Below are 20,977 nucleotides of genomic sequence, written 5' to 3'. Positions count from 1 at the left end.
CAGGTCTCAAGGTACATTGAACTTTTGTCCGTCATCTACAATTAATGTAAAAACATTCATTCTTCAATAAAAATTATCTTAATTTTGTGGTTAAGCACGCTATTAAAAATCACATACAAATACACTAGATATGTGACATCTCACAGTAGATTGGACAAACCTAGTATCAAATCTAACATAAATATAACTCACTTGTACTAAGATTTTGTATAAAGATGCAAAATGGCCGATTACAACTCAAAGCACAACAAATCTACCAAATAGAGATTAGAGGAGGAGGAAAGGGGGATGCAAACCTTCAAAGATCTAGAACCAATTAAAACTTTAAATCAACAAGATATTAGAAAATCTCTAGCGAAGCTGGTAAAAATAGCCAGCACTATGCGGGTGGCACTGTTAAGTAACTGTTCGCCTGCACAGTGGATGGTGAGCTCTTAAAACAGATCCATCTAATAAGTGACGGGTCATGTCACTTATTACTTGTCATAAGTGACTGGTTATATTACGATCTGTCACTTATGACTGGCCCGGGAAGACCTGTCTCATATGTCAAGTTATAAGTGATGGGGCATAACACGACCCATTACTTATGACTGGTGCAGGGAGACCTGACACTTATGATCATGTTATAAGTGATGGGTGTAGTCATTATCTATCACTCATGTCATAGGTGACGGGTAATATTATGACCGTCACCTTTTACCTAATATCTGTGATGGGTCTATACCCTGTCGCGACCCAAGGTGACATAAGTGACGGGTCGTGTGATGACCCGTCACTAAAATGTGTCTCATTTGTCCGTTTTTCACGTAGTGCTAATCTTGCTATTTTTCTCACAACTTTTTGTTGTTCCTCTTCAACATGTGTCACATCCGGTTTTAACAGACAAAACCAGATACGGCTTATGTGCGCCCAGGATGTTCAACACACGTAAGGACGTCACAGGTGAAGTAACAAAAGCAATAATTTTATTAAATAAACGTTAAACTCTTGCAGCAATTGATATATATTGTCTTCTATGAAGATATCTGCAGCGGAACATAAGCACTGGTGCCCAACAACACCGCAGGCAACCAACCGGGAGTCACGCGCCTAGAACGTCACAACCTTGCCTTGATAGTCTTCAACATCTTCACTCACTGAGCAGCAGCACACATGTCGCATGGTATAGGGAAAATAGCAAGTGTGGGAAAGATAATGATATGCAGGCTTATATCAAGAATAGGCTAACATATGGTATATTTGCGTAAATGCGAGTAATGAAAACATATTTGAACTCAAAAGGTATTAAACAATTATTAAGTGAATGTAACCCATATAGTCCAACACCCAGCATACAAGACTCCCCACCTTGCATACCATAATCGTCTAGTATTCCCCGTATTGTATCCAAAACCACAACCAAACCCATAACCACAACCCACTAATCATGTGGGGATCCAAGTCTCTCATTACCGTGAGCACGGTTGTTATAACAGTTTTTACACTCTGCAGAGGTTGTCCAGCTTTCCCCACAAGTTGTGATTTTCATGTTGCCGTGCTAGCTAGACACTTAACACACGCCAGTGGTGTATCGCCCAAAAAATCACTTCAAATCCGTTACAAAGTTTCATCCAGTATATGCATACCCGCTAGGTTTCACCGCTGTCAAAAGTGATTTTCGCCCCACCCATAAGCCCCTTTTGCGCCTTGTAGTTTTCAGAAAGTTTTCACCCTTCCCTTCCACGACACATCTCATAACACTAACCAAATGGTTCTGGCCTTAGCCGTCCTCACACATCCACTCTTTCGTTTGGCACGCACAAAAACTGGGATCCACTAATTAATAAGCCAGGCCTATCCCATACCAGGTCTCATGGTTAGTACAATATTTCTTGGGTTGTCGCTCCACGAACAGGTCCTTACTTAGGTCACTTGAGCAAACACTAATCCAACAACTTAACCATCATCATCAACAACACTACTTTGCTCAAGGCTTAAGGTTCCATGTTGCTAGACGATTAACACATTAACGACCATTGTTGCATAAATTCATTAATCAAGTAAATGACACTTCTCAACATCCCAAAAGTATGGCTAAACAATCTACCCACCAAAAATACCTAACCATAAACCATCTATATTCCAAGGGATGATAAGGGAAAATCTAGGAAAAATCCTAACATAGGTGACTACCCATCATATTGACAGATACTGCATGCAATTTTGTAAAACAAAATAGTTTAAATCATAGGTTCAAGATGATCAAGGATACTTGCCTTTGACCAATGCTGCTCAGTGTTGTCGAAATCTTGGTCTTAAAGTCCCTTAAACTGCTCCAGAACGTTATCGACTAATCGCGAGAACTACTAACAAATAACACAAAGGAAAACACTAAGAACAACACACCAAACATCATTAAAACACTTTAAAAACACTATGGTTAGATAGGGATGATTTTAGAAATATTTAGATGCAAGAATCGCTTAAATCAGAGTTAAGATGAAAAGAGAACAATTTTTGGGAGATGGATTAGACTGAAAAGGAAATATTGATTTACCGGAACTATCTTCCTATGGGAAAAAGGATTTATTGCAAAATTACTGTGTGAGGCTTGAAAACATCATTGCGCAATATTCAAGAAGTATAGGGCAGACCAGACTTCGCTGGCTAGACTAAGGAGAATGATGTGGTGCTGACTTGGCATGCTATATAAGTACCATCTTCGATTAAAGAAGGGATACGCTGAGATCTAGTCTCGACCACCTATGATGGATCAAAAAGGCCGAATGTTGCGGTTCTAGGTTAAGGATACTACCGGAGACTCTATGTAGCGGTGGTGGTTCGGTTTTCGTCGAAGACAGCGATTGGGCTCGTGGCTACTGACATCGATGTCGGGCTTCGATGGCATTTCAATGAAATGAGGGAAGCTTGGCGTAGAACGCAGAAAGACTAACTCAATGGTACGGTTGATTTTGGAAGGGGTCATCTGAGGTAGCGGCAAAACAGCAATGACTGCTGCTAGATTTGGTGGTGACCGCGAACAGACGCAACACCGAAGATGCTCACGTTCCAGGAGATTGGCTATGGAATTTGAGAAACCGTTTGAACAGAGATGTTCATATATCCCGAGAACACAATGATACGGCATGGGTTTTGATAGATCATCCCCTCAGAGGAAGAACGTGCAGCGGAGATAAGATGGGTGACGATTTCGACACACTGAGGTTGGTAATCGCGTTCCGGTCGTGTTGCTGCACAAACAGGGATGGACTCCTAGGGTCATGTAGAAGACTCGAAGGGACATGCCGTGACATGGTTGGTGCATCCATACAGCTTTCAGATTGACAGGGAACGCAAATGCAAATCCAGTGCGCGTGCAGAATACGTCCAGAAACTGGATAGCGGCTATGTCGACCTTAATTACGATGGTTTGGCTGCTCTATTGGCCGACCTGGTTGGTGGGGGTGTGGGGAACATCATGGGACATGCGCTGGTGAAAGGGCATGGCGAACGTGCACTAGTTGGCCAGGAACGTCGATGCCAATCAGCTACAGCGTGGCTGTTCGCGACGGCGACAACCGTGGTGGCATAGATCGTGCTTTAGCCGGAGCTAGGGCTTGGCTAGGGACTTAGTATGATGCTAAAATAGTCGTAAGTTAGGATAAGAAGGGGTCCTCACCTTGCTTTGATGGTCGAGGAAGGAGGATGCGCGGAGACGACGACGTAGCGCATCATGGGCGGCGGCGGCTCTGGCGAACGGTGGCGCGTGGACAGGGCAGCAGCGATGTCTAGGTCTTGATGACATGGAATATGGGTAGGAGAGAGTGTGAAACTCATATTTATAGGGCTAGGGGCGGCTGGTTCAAGTGGAGCTCAAGCCGAACATGAATCGGATTCGAGTTCGAGTCGGTTACGGTTTCCTTTTTCGTAGCTCTCTATTCTGAGGATGATATCTCCATCGTCCGGACTCTAAATTGAATGTTTCTAGACTCTAAATTGTAGAACTCAAAAATAGCTACAACTTTGGTATTCATTGGAACTTCTGAAAACGCCATCTTGATTTCTAAAAATGCAACACAAGATAAACTATTTGAACTCAGACTTATTTGCGCAGTTCTGATTTCACGGGCCATAACTCATAGTTCCATTATCCAAAAGGGAACTTTCATGTGTTCAAATCAAAGCTCTCGACGAGACCTACAACTTTGGTATTGTCAAGATTTGCATTTGTTGTCGTTTTGGACTCCAAAACTTCATGGGATGATGAGCCTGTCTAGGACTCCGCGAAAATTTATAGATTTCGTGGATCCTTTTTTTTTTTTTGGCCTTCTAGAATTGGCTAAGAGTTTGGACTTGAGCAAGATTGAGCCTAAAGACACTTTAGGTATATCTAGGGTTTAGAAAAGAAACTTTTGCAGAGAAATTTGAATAGGGTTTGAATTTAAATTGATGTTGGAGTGAATTTAAGAGAAACAAAAAATAAGGTTGAACAAGAATAGGAGTAGATAAGAAATTCGAATTTGGATTTGGGTATAATTTGAGAAAGATGAGAGATAGGTTTTAAACAAGTATTTAGATCAGATTTGAATTGAACTAGAGAAGGATCAAGTATGATCAAGGATTGAATAGATGATGAATTCTAGAATTTTGAATTCCAACCATTAAGATCCTTAACTAGCTTACTGCAGAATTTTGTAAAACCTTTCCAAAATCTTTTTCACTCAAAACACCAAAGAGAAAAAAGAAAGAAAAGAACTCTAATGCATTTACCTGGCTCCTAACAAAACTCAGCATGTAATGCACACAAAATAATAACCTATATTGATTGGTTGATTAAGAAAATAGGTTTTAAACCTACGCTACTGGTGAAGCTATTCAATAATCTTGGAAAATTTTAAAAAGTTGTAAATTCTAAAAATCAGGGTGTTACAACATGAATTCCCACTTGTATGCTACGAGAACGAACAATAGAATACAAGGGCGAAGCTTAATTAGGGCCAAGGGTGGCCATGGCCCCTCTTCCCTTCTTAAGGATTCCAGTTCTATACTCAGGGCCAGGCCCTGGAGGGGGCAATAGAGGCAGCCACTCCAAGCCTCCAAAATCCAGGGGGACCTCCCATATCATGCATAAGTAGTGCATGGGCTTTGGCTTTTGGTTATGGTTAATTATTTTTACAAGCTGAGAAGGATTTTGAAGTTAATTATTTTTTTGTTATAGTTGATATGGTAAAATTTTATTGAAAAATAGATTTGAAGAACTCCAAGCATTCAAAAGAATATTTGGGTTTTTACTGAGCTCAACAACCTAGATGTCATTGGATGATATTGAACTAAAAAAATTGCTCCACTAAATTTGCAAATACTTTCTTTTTAGATAGTTCATATGATGTTGAGTTAAATAATCTAATATATGAATTAAAGGTTATGTGTCGAATATCTAATTATGGGGTATATGCGCATAAGGAATATATCATATACGAACAGGGTATGTACAACACGTATTAAGAAGTTTTAGATATCATGGAACCGAATCAGCGGTACCTGATACACCTGGAATCACAGAAGTACATATCAGGAAGGTTTTGATTAGTTACCTAACTCGATGCGGTTAGTACTCAAAACAGATCTATCTACTTGGACGTCAAGGAAAACAACTCCCTATCGACCACGGTTGGATAAGAGTCGATACTCCCACCCCTATATAAGGCGAAAAGGCTAGGGGGAGAGAGGGAGATAGGAGACACGAGAACAACACACAAGGAAAACATAGGAAGAGAGAACTCAAGGAAAGCATCAAGACCCTAGCAGAGAAGGTACTCGGCGACCTTAGCTTTAGGTTAGATCAGATCTAATATACTCTCTGTAATAGATTTAGCCCCATTGCTTGTACTCGAGATCATCAATATACGGCAGCAACACCCCCACAGGACGTAGGGTATTACTCCAATCGGAGGCCCGAACCTATATACATTGATTGTCCCATCTTGCGATTAATCCCTGCACTCGAAGGTACCTAGTATATTTACAGACACATTGTCAGGAACTAATCTTCGATAGCTGGTGCGCCAGGTAGGGACCTTCTTCTGCTTTGCAGGATTAATCATGTCTCAGGCTAACGTTTACGTCGAATTCTTCGACGACGGCTTCTACGACCACTACGAGTCGACGGCGGACACCTTTGGGTCCCCTCTAGTCAACTCAGAGATCATCTTTGGAACCATGGTTTTCCATTGGGACGGCCAAGGTGGACTGATCCATACCGGTACCCTCGAATCTAAACCAGTGGATGCATACCGTGAGGTGCGACATCTCGAGTGGGATTCTACGGAGCCTAATGTTCTCCACTGCATAGACACTGACAGTGACGAGGGTGGCGACAGTGATTCTAACACTAGCCAGAGTAGCCGAACAGATTCATTCATGTATATGGCTAGAAGCAATGAACCCCCATTGACATACCCAATGGCGATAGATCTAGAGGCCGTAGTCGATCATGGCACGGAAATTCCCAAAGATCTGGAGATAGCTGTCGCTCCCAACGGTACCGACACCGAGTTACCACCAAAAACATCCGCAACTGGAGCCTTGCGTGCACCTGACACGATCCTTCACCGATGGACCATGGGAGAACAGATGCCTCCTGGCCTCTCCCGGTGACTTCCAGTGGGTACGCCTCTGCCTGTGACGACTCACGGCTCGAGGGAGAAGCTCCCTCCAAACAGTCACCATGAGGCTTCATCGGCTCGACCGCCACCGAGCCTTGGTAACGATGTGTTCAATACTCCGGATGCTAACATACGAGGAGCACATCTGATCCTTCGATCCCTTCTAGAGTTAGATCCGATGAATCCACTAACCCCTATAGTCAATCAAGTCAAGACCTTACTCGATGCATCTCAGATCCAAGTTACTTGAGCAAATAATCCCAGCAATTCCAGGCCCCCCAGTCGGTACGGTCCTGGCTCGAGGAGCCACGGGTGGGAATGCTCTTGAGTAGGGGAATCTCAGACGGGTAGCTCAGGTGGTCGAGCCTGAACACGACAATGTGGGCCAAACTGTAACTGCCCCGTCCATAGGTGCGGAAATCAGGAAGACCTGAGGAATCGTATTCCCCGTAATCGCCATGATCTATGGACGGTGATCGAAAACCACCGTGAAGAATGATGTGAAGATGATCACCACTACTATGACCGCAGGTCTACGGGACGGTCGACATGACTCCCCTACTCGAAGAGGCAGGCGTGAAAGTCCCCTACCACCTCCTCCTAATGAGTTCGACGAAGGTTGTGAGGCTTTCGTACATGAACTTCGGTCAATTCGGTGGCCCAAGAAGTTCAAAGCGGGCCCGATCCAGAAATATGACAGGAAAATCAATCCCAATGAGTGGTTGCAGATCTATACTATTGTTATTTGAGCAGCCGGTGGTGACAATCGAGTAATGGCCAATTACCTGTTAACCGCCCTTGATGGACCCATAAGGTCCTGGTTGCTAAACTTGCCACCCAACTCGATTAGTTCGTGGGCGGAACTCAAGGCTCAGTTCATAGCCAATTTCCAAGGCACATTCGAGCGACCAGGAACGGAGAACGATCTCCACTAACTACACCAAGGCGACAGTGAATCTCTTCGAGATTTTATCTGCCAGTTCAGCAACAAGCGTAACATGATCCCTGACATCTCCGACGAGTCAGTAATCATCACCTTCAAATGAGGTGTTCAGGACACAGATTTATGTGGAAAGATGGCTACTCAAAAGATCCGTATGGTCAAAGAGCTTTTCGAGTTAGCCGACAAGTGCGCAAAATGAGCAGAAGCGCAGGTGCACGCTAAAAACCCTCAATCTAGCAAGGACAAACCCGAGTCCTCGAAGAGTGGAGGAAAGAAAACTGAACCCGGTGACAAGCGCAAGGGACCCAATACGACTATAGCTGCAGTTAACAGGAACAAATCGTGCAACACCGGGGACAACAAATGCCTCAGTCAAGGTGGCGGGAAGTGGTGTCCCATCCATCGGAGCAGCCAGCACAACTTCGACGAGTGCTATGTGTTCAAGAAAAAGCTTGACGAAAAGATCAAGGTGAATGATTAGCATGGTAATAAGCAGGCTAAGTCAAGTGTTGAGGGCAGTGAGCCCCAGTTCCATGAGACAGACCACAGCTTGGCACACATCTTCGAAGGATCCGCCACATACGAGTCCAAAAAGTAGTATAAGGCGGTCGAGAGAGAAGTCAACTTGGCCCTAACTGGGCCCACTCGGTATCTCAGGTGGTCGGAACAGACGATCACCTTTGGTCAAACTGATCATCCAGTCGCAATACCACATCCTGGTCGATACCCGGTTGTGGTTCAGCTGACCATACTCAACGTCAAAGTTTCCAGAACTCTGGTCGATGGTGGTAGTTCACTCAACCTCATTTTCTCCAAAACCTTGGACAAGATGGGGATTTAGAGATCAAAGCTTAAAATAGGAGTTGAGCCTTTCCACGGCATAACTCCCAGCTCATCGACCATGCCTCTCGGCCGGATCGAGCTGTCGGTCATGTTTGGCACGCCCGACAATTTTCGCATAGAAAAGCTAACCTTTGATGTCACGGACTTCGAGACAGCATACAATGTGATTCTAGTCCGCCCAATGCTGGGCAAGTTCATGGTGGTGGTTCACTATGCTTACCAAATGCTCAAGATCCCGAGTCCTATGGGGGCCATTATAGTTAAAGGGGATCAGTGCGCAGCGGTCAAATGCGACAAGTAAAGCCTGTATATGGTTGAACACTTCGGTCGAGTGGCTATCATCCCCAAGGACACGAATTCTAAGCGTCAAAGGCACCAAGATGTCGTCGAGGCCAAAAACTCTAGGCTCGTAAGTCTTGCTAGCACCTCTGAGTCCAACGACGCCGAAGGCAAGATCAACGATGGCGTCAACGCCGAAGGCCCTACTAGAGCTGATGACCGACGCCGGTGATGCCGAGTGGTCTTCTGCCTGGTGCGAGGGCGACCTAGCGGTTGTTGACGGAGAAGACAACCGCGCCTCCCTAGCCGGTGATGACCTGAAGGCTCCACCGCTGAAGACCTCGATGGCGGCTTGGTCGATGATCCGGTCGAGATCACCACCATCCTCAATCCTCCCCCGTGCAGAGCGCTGCGCCATCTGTCTTGAAGCGTAAGCCTTGATGTAATGGCGAACGCGCTGAATGGGGGGGGCTATTATCTGCAGTGGGAGCTTCTTCCCTCTTTTTCTTAGGCCTACCACTCGAGTCCTCGTCGAAGGAGGAAACGATGATGATTTCAGGAGGGACCATGGTGAGAGGCCTAGGGGAAAGGACTTATGGGATTAGTTCACGAGGAAATAGAGTGGAGGCTATGGCTTCAAGCTCTACAAATCCTAGAAGGCAATGGGCAAAGGAATAAAGGGGGCGATATGAAAGATAGACGGCTTCAAATCCCCTCTATTTATAGCAAGGGGAACGGGTCTTACTGTATAAACGTAGTCGGCAGGATCCGAAACGATGGCGTCGCCTCAGGTGCGTAGCACGTTCAGTGAAGTCAAGACATCTTTATGGCTTGTCTCGTCTCTAGAAAGAGGGATGGACGGTCATTATGGCATGTCAAATCAAGATTGCGGTGAAAATGAGCACAAACAGGAGTGGGTTTTTAATGCCCACCTGCTCGGCGGTTCAAGCTCACTCGATATTCACATCGCAGTTAAAACAATAGTGCTAGGGGGCTTGCACTCTCGAGTATTCAATCGAGGATGGTGTGTCAATGCATATGCTCTACTCTCTGTCTTGATTGCTACAACAAACAGAGAGTCGGGGGCTACATCGCATACCTTCGACTACATTATCGACCAACGGTACATGTATGTCCTTTTTTACTCTCCGATCGAGTAATTTCTTCCTTGACCATAGAGTCGGGGGCTACATCATAATACTATATTTTTTGCAAAATTTTATCTGACTCTGCGTCGATCACATTGAATAGAACCAACGGAGACATGTGTTGGGTTGATGACAGACGATTATACCTCAGGAAGCATAACAACATGGAGATTGTCAGACATCTCATGCCTAACGGCCAAAAGGGTTCTGAAGTCCTAGTCTGCCTCACGTGTGCTCTCTATCGAGTTCGTGTTTATGTGTTGATTGAATGCGCAAGTTGATAAAAGTTCGCAGAAAATCTGATATGCTCTAAGCTCTATATTAGTCTTTTTTCCTTACTATTGCAGTCTTCTCGAGTACTCGAGGGCCGCGCATCTAATGACTTGTCTAGCTATGATTTCAGGTATCACAGATATACCATTGATCGATCTCAAGAATAACGATAGCACACTCTAATCGGTTTTGCATCTATTCGTGCTAAACTCTATTTCATAGACAAGAAAATAGTAGTGGCATCATATTAGATAGGCAAAATATCAGCAGCGCCTCTGGTACAATTATCAAACAAGAAGAAGCCTATTACATATTTAAGGGAAAAGCTTAGGAGATATCCACCTACAAGAACGTCACTTAAAATTCCCTTCAAGGGATTTGACCGTCCTGGAAACAATGTCGGGGTGTGAAATCTCAAGCACCGAATATTCATCTTGGTGGTAAGCTAGACTTGTCCGACGGAAGCCTAGAGTTCGACCAGGATTGGTAATTCCTGGTACCGGAGGGATGACCTCAGAAGTCAAGCCCAACAGAACTGTTTTGTCCTTCATCCAAGGGATAGCTTTCCAGTCGAGAGGCTCCCAAATGTCATCATTAAAAGCATGAATGGAAACTGGCGTTTGAGCATTGTGTTCAGCAGGATCATCAATTTGGTCGCCCCAAGATACATGAATAATATAAATATGTGGGAAAGTTAGTTATATGTTCAAGATTTAGGACTTGGGAAAGTAGACAACATTGTTTTATTATTGAACATTTATGATGTTGAAAAACATACCTTCTCCAGGGTGTAAGTAACTGTGTTTTTATTGTAGATAATGTTCTGCAATGGTAAAGTATTGCAGGGCTTTAGACATGTAAAACTGCATGAATGAAGTGTTAAGCATTTGTGCTTTCTCGTATATTGTCTAGTCCCTTTCACACCGTTAAATCTGGGAGCCAACACTAAATAGAAATTGCTTCACCTCTTCCTATCTCTATCACTCATGCTCTCTCTGGCTATCTCCCTACTCTCTTTTTTTTTTCTTTCAAAACATTACCCTAATGACGCTTCCTTAATTTGCATTGAATTGTGAAAGATTTCAGTTTTGCTTACCAATCGACTCCATATGCTTCCCTACCTACCCCCCCCCCCCCAAAAAAACGCTCCGGATGCTGATATAAAGAATTCTGTGTGTACTGGTCAACTTGCTCGTGCATTCGCACATGCTTCACATATAACTGTTTCCTTAATTACAGTGCTTGTAATTCATTATATTGTTTTTCCCCAAAAGTATAATTGTAGAATCAGATAAAGTCTTAACATGTATTTGACGTGGTGTGTTCCTTTCACTAATAAATTATAACTTGGTCCTCTCGAATGAGTGCCTTTGACCATTTTCTTTTTTTCTATGAGAATTTATGATTTTTCATAAAATTTAACATTTAAGTCCATCCTCATTATTATTTTGAGAAATTGTGTTTCCTAGAAATTTAATATGCAATTGGATCTCTATATACCTTAATTTCTAGGATTGCATTAGACATCAAGCCTAGATATAATTGTTTTTTAGGGCTGTACAATAGAGAAAACCCTTACTATAATATGATATATTAATATAAAAGGAGCAAACAAACCGTACGATAGCCTAAAAGGCAATGAAGAGGAAAGCTATGAATAGAAAGCTTAAGAAAGAAGAACAGCTATACAAGAGAGTCAAGCCAAAAGATCAAGGAGGGTCGGAGGGATTCTTTGAATATGTAGGATTGCAACATAAGCTCATCCTCGAAACCTTTCTTCCAGGCCTTGAAAGTGGGTTGTTTGCCTTCAAAGATAAAATTGTTCATTTGCTTCTAAATATGCCAAGCTGACACAGTGAAGGTTTCCATGAAGAAGGGAAAGTGAAAGTCATTTCTTCCTTTGACTAGCATATTGTCAAAATGTAAAGTAGTGTCCCAAGTAATTCCTACATATTGCCAGCATCTGATGCTAAATCAGCTGTCATGTGCGGCATCCAGTACCGTCATAAGCGGCGGCAGGCACAGGAGAATGCAGCTCTGGATCAACCGTGATCTCTTATCTTTAAGAATTATTTTTCCTAGTTTCCCCTTCAGTTGGTTTGGTTTGTTAGTTTGGTTAGTTTCCCTTTAGTTGATTTGGTTTGTTAGTTTGTTACCATCGGAGGTTAGTTTGTTGCTCACAGATTGTCATTGGCCAGCTATAAGAGCTGATGGACATTGGGATTAATGCAAGCAAGAAATCAATATGTTATCTCATCCCCTTTCTCTACTCTCTCATCTCCCTGCTGGCTTGACGCCTCCTCGGCGTCAGCACCCCAACCACGGGCAGGAAACCGGCCAACAATCAGCCAACGACCTCCCATAGCTATCAAATCCGGTCACACTGCCTCACGGTCATGACATCAGCACCCAAAGAACAAATGGGAGTTCGTTTCTTCAATTTTTGATGTGAACAAGATGCAGTTGAAGTTGTTTCCATTTATCTTGTATCTCTTTCTTCTCGGAAGATTTATGGTATTTAGCTAATCAATGCAAAGAAGCCAAGTGAACACTAGAGCTTGTTACAGCATTTTGACTTCCAGATAAAGAGTATAGGTCTTGGTGGATTTATGCTTTGGAATCGGAGATTGTAGTAATACTTTGATGAATAAATGTGTGTCCCCAAAAGTAGTGCCGAACATCATTGTCATCATGTTGAATAGCGATTCCTTGCAAGAGTGTTTGCAGATTCTGAAATTCCCGATGAGCTTGTTCTGTTATTGGGATGTGGAAATGCTGTTGGATGGTGACATTTTCCATAGGATCTGCCATTGAGATACGTGCATTCTTAGCAAATGAGAAAAGTCTAGAAATTTTCTATTGCATGAAGTATCCATTCCAGACATCATTCTAGAATATTACTTTTGTTCCATTTCCTATGGTGCAAGAGGCAATTCCTCTAAACAAATTGCAAAAGGACAAAATATCTCTTCACCAAAATGATCCTCTTTCAGTAGTGGCATGTGTAATTTCTCCATTTGAGTAGTAAGTGTTGTAGATTGGATGGACCCAAGGTTGGTCTCTCCTATTATAAAATTTGTCCAAGCTTTTAATAAGGAGACCTGCATTATGAGTTCTGAAGTTGATAACTCCCATACCTCATTTGTTTTTAGGCATGCAATCTCTTTTCCATGCCACCAAAGACTAGTTTTTGGTGTTGATGTAAGCTCCTATCCTGAGAAAATGCCTTCTTACTCTATCAATATTTTCTATTATTGATGTTGAAATGGTCTCACATTGGTTGTGGAAGGGCAATACACCCAACTTGAAAGTAGAGAGCCCGATATCATCTCATTGACAAGCTTTTGGGGTGTAGAAAGAGAATTTTAATCATACATTTGTTATCAGAGCCTGGTCCATAAGATGTGTGCCACAATCTTTGTCCCGATGTGTGCTGGTGAGGCATGGCCTGAGAGACTGTCGGTGTATGGTGAAGGGGCGATGAAAGGCTGAGGGACACCAATGTGTGAAGAGGGAGATTGTTGTAATAATCTCACATTGGTTATGGAAAGGCAATGCACCTAACTTAAAAGTAGAGTCCTCGTCACCTTATTGACTAGCTTTTGAAGTGTAGAAAGGTGCACATGGTATAAGTTGGTAGAGTAGAAAAAACAGAGTTCACCATTTCCAATTTTCATGCATAAGTCAATAGAGATGACGTAGCAGTGAGTATCCTTTCAATTCTATCCATGAGGGGTGCATAGCCAATGACTCTGGGCCTTATTGTTCCAAGAGGGAGGCCTAAATAGGTGCATAGCCAGTTTTGTTCCTTACTGGGTGTTACATTAAGCTGATGGAGTATGACTACAAGGTGGAGTATATGAAAGGGAAAGAAAACCTAGCTACAGATGCCCTATCAAGGAAAGCAAGTGTGGAGCCAAAGTATGAGTGTTCAGCAATCACTTTTGTTCAACCTGAATGGGCGCAAGACATTAAATAAAGTTATATTAGTGATGACAAGTATCAACAAATCATAGAAAAGCTTAATAGTGAAGCATATCCACTGGGAAAATATTCAGTGGTAGCATGGCTATTAAGATATAAAGGAAGAATATGTTGGACAAGGAAATGGTATAAGGAGCGATATACTTAACTCCTACCATTCCTCAGCCATAGGTGGGCAATATGGTAGAAGAGCAACTTATCACAAGATCAGGAAGGTTTTCTACTAGTCTCATCTGAAAGCAAAGGTGGACCAGCTAGTGGCAGAATGTCCTATACGCTAAATTAGAAAATCTACACATTCGTAGACTTTTGAATCCACTAGAAGTACCAGACATGTCTTGGATCCATATCAGTATGGACTTTGTGGAAGGGTTGCCCAAAGTGAGAAGGAAGGATGTCATTTTGGTGGTTGTGGACAGATTGACTAAATATGCATATTTTCTGGCATTGACACACCCATATACTGTCTACCAGGTTGTTCAGGTTTTTTATGGATCAAATATTCAAATTGTATGACTTCCCACTTGTGATTCTATCTAACAGGGATATGATATTCACAAGCAAACTTTATTAAGAGATATTTAATTCACTAGTTATCTGCCCGTGCGTTGCAACGGGCGTCAAAAATTTGTTAAACAAAGGTGACGTAGCACATGTATAGTCATGCAAAGATTATTATTCTACAAAATGACTACAACTTTGTCAATAAACTGTAGAGGAAAGACAATGAGTCAAGTGAGACAGTATGTAGGTAAAAGCTTCTTATATAAATTTACCACTTCTAGAACAAATTACTTGCTATGTTGATCCAAAGTGAAATAGCATGAAAAAATTCATCGAAACATAAGTTAAACTCTCTATAACAGAAGATATCAATTAATCGTGTTCAGAAACTCTAAAATAATCATGTGAACTTGCATATTTGTTTTTACGAACTATAGTAGAGGATACTACAGTAGGGGAGGCACCTATTGTTCTATATATTAGCAATAGAAAAGGAGGTTTACGTACAAGCATTTTAGAGAGAATTTACAAGCTGCCCAGAAGCATAGTTCTAGCCATCTTAAAAGAGAATTCTAAGAGAGTGAACCTGCAGATTTAAATCACCTTTTCATGAAGACCAGCTCTCAAACTCTTCAAGTGAAAGAAAGCATCCTCTGACATTAGCTTGCTTATATCAGCCTCCTTATTTGTTTCATCAACTGCTATTTTATCCGATTCTTGCATACCATTCATCGGCAAACAGTTAGGTTCTTCCTTCTCAGAGCTGGAACCTTCAATATTGCATTCTTTCTTTTTAATCTTCCTTAACTGTTCAAAATGCTTTCCAAGACCTTTGACAGCTGACTTTTTGTCACCATTTGTTGCATTCCCCTTACCATTCTCAGATACTGGAGAATCCTTTTTCAGAAAGTATTGCAGCCAGGACCCAAGTTCCCATCTGATAATTCTAGGATTTTTGCAAGGCATGCTATCCAGCTTTATCAAGCTGTCTTCAAGTACTGTACGTGCTATTTTCCTTGCAGGAATATCACCATGAGACTTTGGGGTAGGGTACGATTACCAACAGCAGTTTCTGGATTGATAATTTTTGGGAGCCGTATTCTTAGACTGAAAAGAAAAACAGTTAAAGAGAGATTATAGAAATATGGTTGTTTATTTCCATGTCAAATGTGAGAAAATTAACACATATTAAAACATTATTTTCTCTAGTAATGAGCAAATAAATCATGAATAACATATTGAAGCTACTACTTAAGCAATTAAAACTACATGAGAGTATATATCAAACATGTTAACATTCAAGGCATTAGAACCTCCATCTGGATGGTCATGTACATCAATGTTCAGCATCCCATCAAAATTATCAGAGGTATCACAGGTTTGTTTACCATCATTATAGTCTTTCGTGCGTCCAGAAACCTCCACAGTCTCTGTATATCCGCAATGCTTGACAATCACCACTCCTAGTGTCAAGGAATCCTGGATGGGGATAATATGTTCACATAAATTAGCTTTTGACATTAAGTACACAAAATTAAATAGGATAAAAGATGAAAGTGCGAGGCATCACCTTAACTACAACACTTTCATCAGAAGTTAAACCTTTGAGAAGATTCCTTTGTGATATATCCATAGCATCCGTTTGACAGAAGGCAACTCCATCAACTTTGTCATCCAGCTTCAAGCTAGCATCAGCCTCATCCTTTACGGTTACATGCATGTCCCCTACACAACAAGATGCCAGAGTAATTAATTCAGCAGATCCGGATCCGTTTTGAAATTAGTCCACAAACTTTTTGCTAGTTGAGTGCCCGTGCGTTGCAACGAAAATAAAAATTACATAAGATGACATCAAGCATATGCAAAAGTTATTGCTAAGATCTCATTGCATCCATCCGAACAACTCAGACAGTTTCACATGACATCATACAATCTCCACTGATGACTATCTCATACAGCAAGAATTGGAGTGACATGTTAATACTATATGATACAAATATTTACATGTCTCTGTAATTTTACACAGCTACACACGTTGGATTCAGCTATTGGTAGAGCTTCAAAATCTCATCAATAAGGCAGCATCATAGAAGAAACAAAGTTTATGGAACACAATATAAAATTGGAAAAATGGTTACGAGGAAACTATTCAACCATCTCATAAAAAAGGTAATCAGCGTGTGGGAGCTCGTCGTTGATTAGCGGGGAGACACAAGGGAAGCCGAGTGGCATGACAAGAGAGGAAGGTGCCAGAGGAGTTTCAGGGGTAGAGGTGCAAGACAAGGGCGACGAGGAAGGAGCACAAGGACCGCCCAGGCGACAGCCGACATGAACACCAGGCGCACCATCCCCCTGCGCCACACAACATAGAAATTGCCTCAGGTATCATGGCAATAAGATAAAAGCAAGCCAGAGGGGGAAAAGAAGGCAAAAGGCCAAAAGAAATTCGAGATAAGGGAAACAGACTTGCCTCGGCATTAACCGTGACTGCCTTCCCTTAAGTAGCAGCCTCACCGTCGAGATCGGCAAACCACGTCTACTTGGGCAACGAACTGCAACCCTCGCCACTATTTGACAAGCCTCAAGATTCGCGATCTTTTGTGACGTTAGCCGAACTCAAGGAGGCCTCGGATATGATGACGGCGGTTCATTGTTACTCTTTAAACATCATATAACTCTAAGCAATATATATAGAAAAAAATCAGAAAATCCGAGCAACTACGAAACTGCAGTACATACAATTTCTATGAAACCCAAGTTCAAACTGATATGATTTTTGCCAGGCATCGATATTAGTCAGTTACATTCGGGTAACATTCACCACAACATGCCATGGTCCGGGGGTGGGATCCAAATTTTGATACAGTGGATAATGCAAACATTCAGTGCACCAACATAGATTAGTCATGACAAAGTAGCCTTTTTCTAGAAAAAGATGAAATGGATAAGTATACCAGGTTAGTTTTGCCATTTGTCAATTTTTCTTTCATTTGTGGTCAAAATTGTTGATGATTTATTCCAGGTGCGCAACACACAAAATAAGTTGAATTTTGAAATAATGATGAGACAGCATTGCTTCAAAGTGTGTATCCAGCATACACGTCGGCATAAAAAAAAGGAATAACACGTAAAGAGAAATTCACTTATCCTACTGCCAAACAAAGTTTAGCACTAACCAGTAAAGATTCTACTCCTAGTGCTTTAAAATTTAACAAAATTAACTACTAAAATCTGACAGGAAACTATGGATTGATTGATTGATCCTGAACAAATCTCGGACTGCTATCTGAAACTATGTAAGTTGAGGATCAGAAGTTAAAAAAATTAAGAATTACGTGCAAAGAACAAAAGCTCCAATCAAGTTCAAAATGGATTAGAACATGGCCATAATGAATTCCGATTGTCCCTAATAGAATCGATGATATTGAACTAAAAAACAAAAACATTGTCAGATACTTAACTCATTACCAACAAGCATCTAAAATAAATCCAACTTCAGTCAGTTCATCTTTACGGGTTCCAACCTTAATAAGCCTTCTGGTTTGAAAGGTGAAAGACACCATGTTGGTGCATCTGCTCGCAGAGGACCTGTATTCGGCGAGCTAAAAGTGCAATCCTGATAGTGTAATTGCAGTGCACAAACTGTCAAACTGAATATTCTAGCCATATGACATTCCTATAGATTAGTTAATAGAATGTTGCATTGAGATTAAACAACTAAGATTTCAACTCTACCTTTGATCGGATTCAAACCGGTTGCGTATAGAGATGATTAATCCCCCAAACCTGCCTATCAACATATCCAACTGCATTGCAAGCCTGGTCCAGGTGGCTCCTCACACCACATTGTACCTGCAGGAACAAGCAAGTATGGTATCAAATACAAAAAGATACAAAAAACTAAAATGATGATGGTATGCCTGGGCAAGTTCCAAATACCATAAATTGCTTCCCGTCATTAACAACACCATCATTGTGGTAAAGAAAGCTCCAATCCGGGACATATACATGTTGTGATCATGTATATGGCAAACACAATGAGACCACCTAACCTGTTGGTATTCAGAAATGGAGTAACAGTGTTACTCATGTATCAGGAAGGATTAGGTTTTGTGTACCATTGCCTCTGGTACACGTCGAAAATGGCATAAGGACCAGACTGCACCGTGGTAGGTCGTACCTTTGTGGTGAATGCCTCTATCAGATAAACCACAAAGTACACCAACGCTATTCTCTAAGGAGTCAATGTGAAGCAAAAGAAAAGATTCCAAGTTATTACCTAGATAGATGAAAAGGAGGTGGCAATTTTTCTTCTTTTTGTCGGATGTACTGAACCTGTAGGATGCCACACCATCTAATCTTCTTCATGTCCACTCCGAAAGAGAGGTCATCCGGACTTCTGGAGCGTGAGAATATCCACCTTTATACATGTCATCAAAACAGACAGTAACAAATTGTTTCAATCAAGAAACAGATTATTGGAATAAAAACTATAACAGAATCATGTTGGTGAGAGAATTACCCTGGAGAAGCAGACCCCAGAAGAGCATTTTCAGTGTTCTGAGGACAATCTTCTTCACGGCGGGGCCAATTTTTGGAACTCTCTGCAATCATGTTTACCTGATGATCAGTTGCTCTCTGCTAGCATGAAACATTCAGTTGCAACTTGCAAGACAGAAAGAGGTACAGAGTATAGACTCATATTATTTCACTGGCAACTTAATCGATTTGTGACAAAATAATCAACCGGTGCAAGAACCTCTACATTATGGAAGTGTGGATGCAAGTGTGTGTGCGTGCGCGCTTACTCACCTTCAACGCTCGTGCTCGATGCAAGCCATGGTGAGTGAGCACTTTCAACGGCGGCCGAGGCAGGCTCCCACTCGAGGTGCTCGATGGCGGCCACGAGGAGCCCGTCGAGCACGGCGGTGGGGAGGGCACAAGACGACGGAGTCCGCGGAAGCTTTGGTCCCACCTGCGATGCGCGCGATGGTTGGGATGCCCACCTGGGCGCCCGCAGCGGTGCAGGCCGACTCGGAGGCCGCCTCGCGGGTGTGGCTTGCGACGGCGGAGGCCGCGGTGTCATGGTCGGCGGCGAGGCTCAAGACGGCGAGCGCGCGGCCGTTCTCACGGGAGTAGGAAGCGTGCATCATCACACGGCGTAGTAGATCCGGGTCGTGGAAGCCGTAGCCGATCTGCGCCTGGAGCCTGGCGAGCACGACGTCGAATGGGGAGTCCTCGCCTTTGACGCAGTCCTCCACCACACCGCCAAGTCCTGCCCCAGCTCCGCGTGCGCCGCCGCCGCCGATTTATAGCCTGTCTTGCTCAACCCCATCCAGCAGCCCGCCACCGCAGCACGGCCGCCGCCCACGCAGGCGCAAAATCCCACCTTTCCTGCCCCGGACATCACCGATGGTGCTCCCTCTGCAGCTGCCGCAGTCGCTGCTGCTGGTTCCCCCTCTGATGGACCACAATTAGATTGGAAGACAAAATGTTAGTTGTGGTGACTCCTCGCCCTTGTTGCCTGCGAGAGCGCGACTGGTGGTGCTGGGAATTGGGATTTGGACAGCAACCAAGGTTTGATCAAGAGGGCGGGCGGCACCGCTGGGTTGAGAACACGGATCGCACGAGAATCAATGGAGATATCGGCTGGTAGCCTGGTACCTCCCGTCGCCGGAGCCCCCACCCCTAACGTCGTCAGGAGGGCACCCTCGTCGGTGAGGCCGCCAGTGGTGCGTTCCGTTTCACGTGGAGCTGGTCGATAAGGGTGAGTGGGAGCGGGACCGCGTGGTGAAGTGGAGCTGCAAGGATGGATCTCGTCACGGCGGATGGCGGCGCAGTTGTGGGGGCCAGGAGCGTGATAGCCGCAGGAGGCTGGCATGAGGCCACCGGTGATGTGTGAGTTCGTCGATCATGGGGATCGGGAGCGTGATTGCGCGGTGGCGATTGTGAGGGGGGAGGAGGGGTACGCGGCGGCGCGGCTGTGCCGGGGCGGCTGCGCATGGGCGAGGGCAGGAGGGAACGGTTGCGGCGGCGGTGGCACTGGGCGAGGGTAGGAGGGCGCGGGCGTGTGGACGAAGGGTATGGGAATCCGATCGGGAACGACCATCGGGCGGAGGTGGAGGAAGACGCGGGACGCGAAAGCCATTAGGCGGACGAAGGAGCAGGCGATCGGCGGAGGAATCATAGAGGAATATTCTAGCGGACGGAACACGTTTTACATCTTTTTTAAGTAGGAGAGATTGGAGTGACCCTTAGGTTTAGCACTGCCTATCACCCACAAACTGATGGGCAGACTAAAAGGGTTAATCAATGTCTTAAAAATTATTTGAGAAGTATGGTGTTCCAAAACCCAG

General features: G+C 43.5%; 1 long non-coding RNA gene across 1 annotated transcript; it reads right to left on the bottom strand.

Moving 5' to 3' along the window:
• Positions 1-14,930: 14,930 nt before the first annotated feature.
• On the bottom strand, positions 14,931-17,950 carry LOC133919000 (uncharacterized). Its single transcript, XR_009909878.1, has 4 exons — positions 17,136-17,950; positions 16,192-16,973; positions 16,010-16,100; positions 14,931-15,728 (listed from the first exon to the last, which is right to left on the bottom strand). It is a non-coding gene; the product is annotated as an uncharacterized LOC133919000 (long non-coding RNA).
• Positions 17,951-20,977: the final 3,027 nt, after the last annotated feature.

This window comes from Phragmites australis, chromosome 5, assembly GCF_958298935.1.
Source record: "Phragmites australis chromosome 5, lpPhrAust1.1, whole genome shotgun sequence".
Lineage (NCBI taxonomy): Eukaryota > Viridiplantae > Streptophyta > Magnoliopsida > Poales > Poaceae > Phragmites > Phragmites australis.
Note: the sequence above shows the minus strand (reverse complement) of the source record. Positions and strands in the feature narration are given on the sequence as shown.